Genomic DNA, 12,330 nt, shown 5'->3' on the forward strand with positions numbered 1-12,330 from the left:
AGGAAAGAATTTTAGAGATTTAGTTGACGTTATTTTGGAAAAATTAGAAAACGGAGGATTAGGTTTCGGGTGTACTGAGGATGCTTTGATGGTGTGTGAAGGTAGACTGTATGTGAAATGAGAAATGATGAACTGTTGAGTTCGGACCTGAAATGTGAATTGACAGTGATTGAGATAAGTCGAGGACTTTGAATTAGATGATGGATCCATGTATACTGAAAATGTTTTCTGAAAACCACTGAAGTACTGATTTGTACTGAGATTTGTTGATACGCTATGCGCCTGGCAGGGACGGGGTTGGATCCCGCCTGTCGAGGTAGCGGCGGCGGCATAAAGGCGGTGGTTCGTCCCGCTTGCATTAAGATGTGAGGTCTGTGGCAAGAGTATCCCGCTCGCATCCCTTCGGATCTATAGAGTGTGCAAGCACAAAACCCTGGACAGTGATCTGAGCACTATATCTCGGGGGTTCCTAATGATGATTCTGAAGGGCGACATCTCCATGGAGATGTGTCGGGTTGGTGATGCGTGAGCATCTTTCCTATCTTTTCCTAGTGAATTTGCATTTAATTTGTTGAGTTTAATCAAGAATTAATTATCTTTTAGCTACTATGGATGCTACTTTGAGTCGTGTGCAATTCTATTTATTTTAGGTAGCATTCTGATGGATTTGATGGAGTTTCTGTAGAAAAAGAGAAGGAAGCGAATGATGTTGTCAACCCTGACCTCTCTGCACTCAAACATGAATAACTCGAGCTACAGAAGTTCAATGGACTTGACTTTAGTGGCGTTGGAAAGCTAACTTTCAGAGCTTTCCAACGATATATAATAGTCTATACTTTTTTTTCCATCAACTCTGCCAAGGCTGCGCCTAACTTGAGAAATTTCAAGTTAGGCGCAATGCACAACAACAACACGCAAGATTGGTTCTGCCCACTTCAAGTTAGGCACACTAAAGCCCAAGTTAGGCGCAGCATCACTCAACTAAACTCCAATTCATGTTGCTATACCGAAGTTAGGCATGCTCCACTCCAACTTAGGCGCCAGTTCGTCAATTTAGCAAGTGGTCCTAGCACCAAATCAAGGATTGCACGAGTGTTTAATTAAATTCTGATTAAACTTTATTTTATTTAAAAATAGGAAAAGATATTATTTAGTTTTAGAAAATATAATTTACATTAATTAGGATTAGATATAAAAGGAAAAGGAATCAGCCCTTCGGGCTCATCTCTTCTCTTCTACCTCATTCCACAATTTACAGGTTTTTAGAATCCTTATTTTCTCTTTGAACCATGAGCAACTAAACCTCCACTGTTAAGGTTAGGAGCTCTGTCTATTGTATAGATTGATACTATTATTTTCCTATTTTAATTCATGTACTGATTTCTATTTCAAGAATTGTTTTCATTCTTTATCTTATGAATTTGGGTCGAACGGAAGTATGACCCTTTTTCTAATTGAGTTCTTGTATAACTTGGAAACGTTCTTTACTTGAACAACAACTTGAAAACAATTTCTCCTAAACTTCTAATTATCTGGACTTAATGGGATACGTGACATATAATCCTCTTATATTTGGGTAATTAGGGTTTTTGTGGCATATAAACTAGAATTGAACTTTACCCTCTAATTGGAATTAAGTGACCAAGGAATTGGTGGTTGATGAATTTTAGAGGAGACTAAATAGGTCTAAGAAATTAGGGTTTAGTCACATATAGTTTGCCATGAATTAAATCTTGCATGATTAAAATAGTTAGTAAGAAAAGTCAATCCGGAAAATAGATAACTTTGAAATCTTATCTGTTTCTCCATACATATTTCACAACCTGTTTACTGCTTGCTTTATTAATTTTCTAAATTTACTGTTAATGCGTTTGAACTCTTAAAACATCATTTTCTACTTGTCTAACTAAGTAAATTAATCAACCATTATTGCTTAGTCCATCAATCCTCATGGGATCGACCCTCATTCACTTGAGGTACTACTTGGTACGACTCGGTGCACTTGCCGGTTAGTTTGTGGTTATAAATTCCGCACCAGTTAGCAGTTGAACCGACAATATGATATCACAGCCAGTAGCACAGGCATTCATCATGTGCATTTTCTATCTGTTTATTTGCTTTGTCGACTTGTAATTGTATGCCTAATTGAATAACATGCCTATTTGCTTACTTGAATTACTTGCCTTATATACTTCTACTTGTGTTTTACTTGCATTGTAATTAATTGTGATTTCTACTGGGATTGAGGAGGTTCGGAAGGCGGTGGCGATGGGATCGCATGGAGGATAGGTTGGTGAAGGCTGTGGGATAGTGGTGTTTGGTTAGAATAGAAATCCCTTAAGATAGAGTACCCTGTTTATTTGTGTTAAGATTTATATAGTTATGCTTTATTATTTTAGTGTGCTTTAAGATTGAATCTTGTGATGGATATGAAGTCTAGGATTGCCTTTGGCGTCCCGGGGTCTTATATCCTACATCACTGAGCATTGTTACCATACTGAGAACCTCCGGTTCTCATACCATATTTCTGTTGTATTTTTCAGATGCAAGTCGCAACCCACCTCGGTGAGTTGCTTGGATGGTGACAGAAGCGGAGGATCCTATTACTCTTGAAGTCTTTTTGGTTTATCCTATTATATATCTCTCACTTTTGTACTTTTGTTTTTGGTCTAGAGGCTTGTTTTGAGAGAGAAAAACTTGTATAAGTTAGTTTTATTGTCTATTTTCTGTATAGTCTGTATATGGCTATCCGGCTTAAACTCCGCGAGCCGTGGCTAGATTATTATGATATTATACTCCTATCTTTTGTTATATTACATCTATAGCTTGTACTTTAAGTTAGAAGCTTCGATAGTACGTTTGTGCTTTTAAATCCTATTTTTGAGCTATATCCTTCATCGGGCTTCTAGATTATACTATTCTATATATATATATATATATATATATATATATATATATTATGTATGAGCTTAGAACTGTCGTAATCTCTTATTAACCTTTGCTTTACGACGCGAAATAAGGCTTAGGCTAATTAGGGTGTTACATTTTCTATGAAGGAAGGAGAAACAATTGATGAAGTGTTTGAACAATTCAACGTCATCATAAATGGCTTGGATGCTATGGGAATCACTCACCCAGAACATGTGCTAGTGAGGAAAGTTTTGAGAAGTCTCTCCAAAGAGTGAAAAACTAAGGCTATAGTAATAACTGAGAGCAGTAGCTTAGATGAATTGACCTATGATGATATGAGAGAAAATGTACTTGCTTTTGAAACCACTTATTTGAAAAAAGATACAAAAAGAAAGGAATTGCTCTCAAATCAGTCAATGAATCTCTGGATGATGAATCTGGTGATAATTTATTTGATGAGTTTGTTTTGTTTGCTAAGAAATTCAGGAAAATGATGAAGATGAAGGAACGAAATAGAGGAGGCAGTTCAAGAAAACCAAAGAGGGATTTAAGCAAGGTCATTTGCCACAACTGCAGAGAAGCTGGACACTATAAGTTTGACTGTCCAAAACTGAAAAAGAAGACAAGCCAAAAAGGAAAAAGAAGAAGGGACTCATGGTGTCTTGGGAAGACTTGGAGAACGACTCTGAGGAAGAGGACGAATCAGAAACTAAGTCCCAAACCTGTCTCATGGCCGACCAAACCAATGAGGTAATTTTCATTGAACCTTCTACTGAAGACCTTCATCTTATGATCGATCATCTCACTGAAAAACTCAGATGCTTCTTGAACGAAAATTAAGGGAAGGTGAAACCGCTGTTGATCTTGTTGAAGAAAATAAGCAGTTAAAAGCTGAGCTTAAAGGCTGTGAGAAACAGCACTCTGTGATTGCATATTTAAACTGTTTTGAAGAAAATAAAAGATTGCACAAAGAGGTAAAAAGTCTAAAAGAGGACCTAGCTAACTTTGCTCAAAGTTATGAAAATTCGAATCAACTTTTGGTTAGTCAAAAACCTCTTTATGATAAAGCACATTTGGGTTTTCACAAAAAATCTGAAATGTTTATTGAAAAATCCCCTTTTTCTAATATGGCTTCCACTTCAGATGACATAAGATTTCAAAACTCAACAAATTTTAAAAAACAGTAGCCTAAAAGATTTTGTAGATTATGCAATCGGAATGGACATTTTCCTATTCAATGTTTCATAAGTGAGAAAATAATTGGAGACAAAGTGTACAAGATAGTAGGCAACTACAATGGTCTTGTCCAAAGAAGATGGTTTAAAATTAAAGGATCCAAAAAGATTTGGATACCTAAGGCCACTTGAGTATCTTTTGTAGGGTTGCCTAGCATCCAAGAGAAAAAATAATATGTGGTACATGGATAGTGGATGCTCTAGGCATATGACCGACAAGTCTACATTCTTCATCAAGCTTGACGAGTATGATAGAGGCTTTGTAACTTTCGGTGATAATGGTAAAGGAAAGATAGTGGCCATAGGTAAAGTTGGTAAGAACCTTTCTTCTTTCATAAATGATATTTTACTTGTTGATGGATTGAAACATAACCTACTAAGCATTAGCCAATTGTGTGATCTTGGATATTTGGTTATATTTAGAAAATTAGATTGCTTAGTTATTTGTGAGAAATCTGATGATGTTTTGTTTGAGGCAAAAAGATGCAACAATGTGTATGGACTTACTCTAGAGGACTTAAAAGATCAAAAAGTAACATGTTTTACATCTATAAAATCTAAAAAATGGCTTTGGCATAAGAAATTGGGACATGCTAGTATGTACCAAATTTCTAAACTTGTTAAAAAAAATTTGGTTAGAAGAATTCCAAATATTAAATTTGACAAAGATATTGTTTGTGAAGCTTGTCAATTAGGCAAACAAACAAAATCTTCTTTTAAGCTCAAAGATGAAATTTCTACTAAAAGGCCATTAGAAATGTTGCATATTGATCTTTTTGGCCCACTAGAACTCAAAGTTCGGGAGGAAAACACTATGGTTTGGTGGCGGCTGATGATTATTCTAGATATGGATGGGTTCTTTTCTTAGCTCATAAAAATGATGCTTTCTATGCCTTTTCTTCTCTTTGTAAAAAGATTCAACACGAAAAAGGTTTGAAAATTGCCCACATAAGAAGTGATCATGGAAAGGAATTTGAAAATCAAGATTTTGAAAGCTTTTGTGATGAATTTGGAATTGCACACAATTTTTCATATCCTAGAACACCTCAACAAAATGGGGTTGTTGAAAGAAGAAATAGAAGTATTCAAGAAATGACTAGGGCAATGCTTTGTGAAAATGATGTTCCAAAATTTTTGTGAGGCGAAGCTATAAACACAGCTTGTTACATTCTAAATAGAACCATCATTAGAAAAGGTTTGAAAAAAACCCCCTATGAGCTATGGAAAGGAACTCCCCCTAATCTTAAGTACTTTCATATTTTTGGATGCAAATGTTTTGTACTTAACAACAAAGAAAATCTTAGAAAATTTGATCCAAAATCTTATGAAGGTATGTTTGTTGGGTATTCAACCACTAGCAAAGCTTATAGAGTTTACCCTAAAGAACATAGAACCATTAAAGAGTCCATACATGTATCTTTTTGTGATGCTAACTCCATACCTAGTGCTATTTTAGATGATGATGCAGGAAGTGAAACAGAAGCAAGTCCTTAAGAAAATCAAGCAAATCCCAAATCTGTTCCAGCTGTGGAAAACGTCAGTCCAGAAAATGCTCCTCAAAATGAAGGAGACATTTTCATTTTGTCTCCTGACCAGGTCAAAGAATCCAAAATAGTGAACTCATCAGAATCTTGTCAAGGTCAAACTGAAGCCTCATCTCAAAAGCCACGTGAATGGAAGTTCTTAAAGAATTATCCTCATGAATTCATAATTGGAGACCCTTCACAAGGTGTAACCACTAGATCCTCAAGCAAGAAGCAAGTGGAGGCTAACAATGTTGCTTTCTTATCCCAATTAGAACCTCTAAATGTGAAACAAGCTCTTGAAGATCTCTCTTGGGTGAAGGTCATGGAAGAAGAGCTAAATCAATTTGAAAAGAATGAGATTTGGACACTTGTACCACACACAAATGGTAAAAAGATAACCAGTACCAAGTAGATTTTCAAAAATAAATTGGGTGAGGATGGTAGTGTTGTTTGTAACAAGGCTAGATTAGTAAGCCCAAGGTTACGATTAAGAGGAAGACATTGACTTTGATGAGTCATTTGCCCCGGTGGCAAGAATGGAAGCAATTCGGTTGTTTCTTACTTATACTGCCCACAAGGGTTTTAAAATATTCCAAATGGATGTTAAATGTGTTTTTTTAAATGAATATATTGATAGAGAAGTATTTATGACACAACCCCCCGATTTTAAAAACAAAAATTTTTCTAATCATGTTTTTTAACTCTCAAAGGCCCTTTATGGTCTTAGGCAAGCTCCAAGAGCTTGGTATGAAAGGCTTAGTGCCTTCTTGTTGCAAATGAGTTTCAAAGGGGCACCACCGATACTACTCTATTCATAAAGGAATCTAATGATGACATATTACCTGTCCAAGTTTATGTGGATGATATTGTGTTTGGATCGGCAAATGAATCATTGTGTGAAGAGTTTGGAAAACTAATGACTAGTGAGTTTGAAATGAGTTTGATGGGAGAATTAACATTCTTTCTTGGACTTCAAATCAAACAAACTCCTAGTGGTATTTCATTCACCAAGGAAAATATGCTAAGGAATTAATTAAGAATTTTGGTATATAAAACTCCAAACCAATGGGTACTCCCATGCATCCAAATACTAAACTTGACAAGGATGAGAATGGCAAAGATGTTGATGAAACAAGGTATAGAGGAATGATAGAATCTCTTATGTATCTTACATCCTCTAGACCAGACATTGTTCAAAGTGTGGGTGTATACTCTAGATTTCAATCTCACCCTAAGGAATCGCATCTTTCAGCCGTTAAGAGAATCATTAGATATATAAAAGGCACATGTGACCTTGGCTTGTGGTATCCTAAATCTAATGAGTTTGGTGTAGTTGGGTATTATGATGCAGATTATGTGGGAGATCGTGTGGATAGAAGAAGCACTTCGGGAATATGTTACTTTCTTGGAAACTTCCTAAATATGTGGTTAAGCAAAAAGCAAGCCACTGTTGCTTTATCCACGGCTGAAGCTAAATATATATCCGCATTTGCTTGTTGCTCACAATTAATTTGGATTAAAACTCAACTTGAAGATTACAAACTAAAAATTAATAGTATTCCCTTACTTTGTGACAATATGAGTGCTATAAATATTTCAAAAAATCCTGTGTTGCACTCAAGAACTAAGTACATAGTGAGATATTATTTCATTAGAGAACATGTGCAAAAAAAAAATATTGATATTCAATTTGTAAAATCGGAAGAACAATTGACTGACATTTTCACTAAACCACTGTGTGAAGAAAGATTTTGCAAGCTGAGAATAGAACTAGGAATGTTTAATTTTAATTCTGTTGTTTAAATAATGATTTTCAGGTCTTTGTGTTGTTTTGTCTCGTAGGTAGCAGGGAGACAAAACTGGGCAAATGACGAATTCTTCAAAAGAAGGCCTGCACAAAGCCTAGATAAATTTCTGGATTGAAACATGGAAATTTGTGTCTTAGAGCCCAGCGCACAGTACCCACCATTGGGCCTATGTAAGACAATCTTTGTTCACATGATATGGGCTCATTATTTTAAATCATAAATTTTTTATTTAAAAATTTTTTACATGAGCAATCACTTCATTCCATTTCCAAGTCATGTCAGTTTTAATTTTTCATCATTCCTCATGACTTGTCTTTTCAGTTTTCATGTTTTTTAAATTTAAATTAATTTTTAAAAACCATTTCATTGAATGATTTTGCTTTAAAAGAGAAAGTTCCCACTAAGCATTTATGACGGTTATTCACTCTAATCTCTCTCCATTACCTCCCCTCTTCGTTACTCTCTATCTTTCCTTCCACCATTTTTTTCAAAATGAGAAAGAAGATTGCTACAAGAAGAAGCACCGGAGCATACATTCCCTCCAAAAATCCTCCTCATTCCAAACAACCCCAGTCACACACACACACACATACACATTCACTCACACTCCTCTTCTTCTCATTCTTCACCATCAACCAAATCCATGGCAAGGAAGGTTATTCACCAAAAGGGGTCTTCAGCTCGAAAGGAGGCAGCATCTTCCCATGGTAAAGGTGCAAAGGGAAAGGGACCTATGCATGAAGAGGAAGCCCCATTGTCACCTCCTCCTCACTGCTCAACTCCTCACTCAATTGGCCGTTCTGCTCCTAGTCATCATCCTTCTTGAGATTCAAAATGCTCTGTTCTTCAAAATACAAGGGAGCCCCCTAACCTCGATTAACTGGACTTCAAATAGAAATATGGCAAACTCATTCTCACTTTGACCCTTATCGTTTTGTATCATGTGTGGCCTATGAGTTTCATACACAAGTCCTTACAATTTGTAATCTTTGTTCTTCCTTTGTTGTTGATCTCGATGCATTATCTAAAAAATGGATTGCTTTTAAAACAAACTTTCATGATCTGAAATGGTATCCTATTTTCAAAATCCGAAAACCCTTTTATCTGAATTTAGTGCGCGAATTTTATGCAAATGTGATTTTTCACGAAGGAGAGCTCCATTCTTTTGTTAAAAACACTCAGTTTGTTCTAAATTCTGAAACCATAAATGCGGCCCTGGGGTATGAGGACACAGGGGTAAGAGCTTACATGTCTGGTAAGTGGGATAATCATGTTGGCATTTTTTATCAAGATGCTCTGGCTTAAGTTTGTAAAAACTTTTATTCTATGGATGGCACTACTCCCACACACAAAGCCCTAGGACCTGTTAGGCTCTGCTGCATTGAATCATCACTCATATTATCATGCCACAAAGCGGTTCATACCAGAGGGTAACTGTCTGTGATACCCTCGTATTCTATGATGTTTTGAATTCTTTCCCATATCTTCTGCTTACTTTATGATACGTTATATGTGGGATTGTGTGAAAAGTGATAAAAAGAGTTCTCTGCCCTATGGAATGTTTTTAACTTGCTTGTTTGAGTATTTTAATATTGATTTGAGTAATGAGCCTGTTGAGAACAGAGTGTCCACAATCAAAGGTGTTGGTGTACCGCAACATGCTAAAGGAAAAAATGTCAAAGAGACAAGGGCTACGGTTGTGTCTAAAAGTGAGGATGAAAGCCTCCCACCTCCCTCAATTGCTGGTATATTTGATTCCTACAAATATCTCTTCTCTGAAATAGTTAAAGAGGTCCTTTTGAAATTTGCTACCATGACTGAGCAAATGGTTAAATCTAGTAAGGAAGCTCATAAGCTGGCAATGCAAAATGAAAAGGCTTGGCTAAAATCTCATGACAGGGTATCTATGCTTCTAAAGCACTTGGATTCCCTTGATGAAGATATGGTAGCCTCCGAGCAAGAAGATGATGTTCTGGAATCTGATGAAAAGCCCTCTGATGCCTAATTCTGCTCCTTGCTGCCTATGACAGATCTTTACTTTTGATAACTCTGGATTTTGAACTCTGAAACTGTTTTCATTTATCTTGCACTTTGCTTCTCAGTTGGATAACTATAATAACTTTAACTTTAGTACTATTTTCCTATTCTGCATGGTTTAATATTATGGACTGCATTCCTTGCCTTGTTTTACTTGTAGGTGTCCCTCTTTGATGACAAAAAGGGGAGAAAAGGGTCTGAATTGAAACAGTTTATATTGTTTTGAGCCCTCTGTTTTGTGCTCTGATTTGACTCTAAGTGACCTGTCCATGTGCTATGTTTTGATTCGACCTTGAGCATTGAATTGTTTGGATAAAATTATTTGCTCAAATTCATCGTGGGCTGTTTGGCTAATAGAGCTTTATTAATCCCTGTCTTGAAACAGTTTTATGTGCATTCACTTGTGAAAATCTGGCTCCGTTTTTAAAGGTTCCATGTCTTAAAAATTCTTCATCATCTCTTAGGAATTTTTTTAGAGCTTAGATATTGTTTCTATGAATATTTTCGTACAAATAGGGTAATCAAAGCACATATTGAGGGGGAGCATATTGAACAAAAGAAAGGGGAGCAATCCGTGAATCATCAAAGGGAAGTTTTCTATCCTAATTTGTTTCAATTCATTTTAATAATGTTTTGTCATTAAGGAAGAGATTGTTGAGTTTGGAAACAAATATTAAAAATGATGATCAAACATTATTAAAATGTTAATTAAATATTTATCAAAATATCACCAATTGTTTGTTTGATATATTTGATCAAGTGTGCAGGAAATAAAATGAAACAAGTTGGCCCAAAGGATAAATGTTTAAAGCCCATAAACAAATTCAGCCTTGAATAAAATTGATTCAAATAAGTGGCTGAACCTTGGCATTAAGAAAAAAAAAGAAAACAAGCCCAAGAGGTAAAGCATCCCAAAGAAGCAAGCTTGATGAATTAAAGAAAGAAACCCAAGAGTTCACAAGCTTCATACGGATTCTATCATTCTTGGCAACTGGAAATTGAAATTCAATTCAATTTAATTTTCTTGGGGCTTTCACCGAAAGCTTATCTCTTCCCTCTCTCTTCTCTCTCTTGCTTCGGTTACATCACTCATTCAAAGAAGAAGAAAGAAGAAAAATGAAATGTACAGAGGGAAGGATATGAAGAAAGGCAAAGGGATTATTGCCAAATCAAAGAAAGGAAAAAAGCTTCGATCAAGAAGCAAATCTATCTTGGTTAAAGCACAACAAAATTTTATTTCCTCTTTTGTGCTTCAACGAGGAACGAAGAAGAAAGCTTCAAGTTCTCATGCATGGATGAAGCAACAATGGAGAACATGAAGCCATTTTGGGTCAGAAGCACATCAACGCTCAATATCAAAACTTGGGGGCCAAAGTCAAGCTCAATGGTCAAAATTGAAGAAGTTTGAAAAAAAAGGATGAGAGAGAAGATGTGAGCATGCATGCAACAGCCTCGGTCCTCTCCCTCCTCTTTGTTGAAGCCGCTGCTACTCTGATGGTGGAGAAGAAAGAAAGTGTGAGGGTTGAACAAGCTTCAACCTTGGAAGCTTCACCCTTTTATATTAAGGGTGTACGGCCAAGGGTTGAAAGTAAGGAGAGTAAGTGAAAAGCACAAAGTTCACTCTCATAGCTACCCAAACTGTTAGAGTTCTTCTCCTTTATGTAGTACATTAAGTAATTTCTTTTTCTCAGTTTTGATCTGTTTAACTCTCATTGTAAAAAGCAAACATGGTGAAAAAAAGCCAATGAGAGAAAAAAGACAGTGAGAAAAAGCCATAAGATGTCTAAGAAGTTCTTTGTACATCTTTCTGTTTTGTGTCATAATCCTGTGGGGATTTCCTTGCAAGTTGGGTTAGCATTTTGCTGTTGAAAGCAAGATTTAGGTCTAGTCAAATTCAGATTGGGTTTAGAATATGGATTTGTCTAAGATAGGATTGGGTAGATGTTAGGGAAAGAATTGATGTTTGGGTAGATGTTAGGGAAAGAATCGATGGAGACTGGATGTAGCCTGCATTGCACGTAGTAGCTGAACCAGGATACATTTGGGTGTTATTTCTTCTTCCCTTCTACTTTTTTGTTTCTGCTACTCAGGAGACAAAAATAAAAATATCTCTCAGTTGATCACGAGACAAAAGTAAAAATATCTCCTAAATTCTCTTGAGAAAGAAAAAGTAATATTCAGCAAAAAAAAAAGGGTAGTTAAGATTCAACTCTCCCTTCTCTTAGCCATTGATAACCATCACATATGAATATAAATTATAAATCATTATATTTTATATCTCTTTTATATATAAATGTTGGTTATATATTAAATAAAATAAAAATATTTGATAACAAAAAAGAATTAATAAAAAATAATCAGAACTTATCTTATTTAACATTCATTAATTGTTATAATAATTTTAATAAATAAAATAAGGCAAATTTTCACTTTTTTTGATCTTCCTAATATTACCGTAAATAAAAAAATGTATTATAGTTGCCTAACTAGGACTAAGGAGACTGTTGAAGGCGCAATTATTACGAAGTATTCATTAGGGGTGTAAATTATCAAATCGGATAGAAAATTACTGCAAAACCAAACTAAAATTTTCAACAATTGATACGAAAACTGAAAAAATTGATTTTTTTTTGTTTTTTCAATAAAATCGATCGGATTGGTTCGGTTTTGAATTGGCTTAATAAAAACCAAATCAAACCAAACCAAACCAAAGATTAACCTGCAGTGATATATTTTTTTACTATTTCACCCTTTAACCTAACATAAAATATCGTAAATTTGAGTGACTAACTCACGAACTCAAAGGATGCAACT

Source organism: Arachis hypogaea, chromosome 15 (assembly GCF_003086295.3).
Source record: "Arachis hypogaea cultivar Tifrunner chromosome 15, arahy.Tifrunner.gnm2.J5K5, whole genome shotgun sequence".
Classification (NCBI taxonomy): domain Eukaryota; kingdom Viridiplantae; phylum Streptophyta; class Magnoliopsida; order Fabales; family Fabaceae; genus Arachis; species Arachis hypogaea.